Raw genomic sequence first — 408 nt, 5'->3', positions numbered from 1 at the left:
GGCGCTGATTGGCCGCTTCTGGAGTGGCGTCACGCGCACGCGCGGCTCCGTCGTTCCTCTCCAAACCCTAATGATAGGGGAAATACAGCAGACTCCGCCCAAAAGAGGAATTATAGCCAATGGCCGTTTTCGATTCCCTCCCCCGGAAGTCCATGTCGTTGTGTCACTCTACACTTTCCCTCCCTAACTTTATGATTCCCACACACACAAACACACACACCGCCTCAATAGCGGCCGGCTTCGTTACTCAAAGCGCATGCGCGCGCGACCGTTGCTAAGCCCAAACGTTTTTCTGCCTGCCGCTTGCACATACACCCGCCTCTCTTCTCGTGCGCATGCGCTCCTTTCCTCCTCGTCCTCCTTTCCTGCCCCGCCCTCCCGAAAGCGCCGGGCTTCCACGCGGGCGAC

This window comes from Podarcis muralis, chromosome 17, assembly GCF_964188315.1.
Source record: "Podarcis muralis chromosome 17, rPodMur119.hap1.1, whole genome shotgun sequence".
Classification (NCBI taxonomy): domain Eukaryota; kingdom Metazoa; phylum Chordata; class Lepidosauria; order Squamata; family Lacertidae; genus Podarcis; species Podarcis muralis.
The sequence above is the reverse complement of the archived record's forward strand: the minus strand, read 5'-3'. Positions refer to the sequence as shown.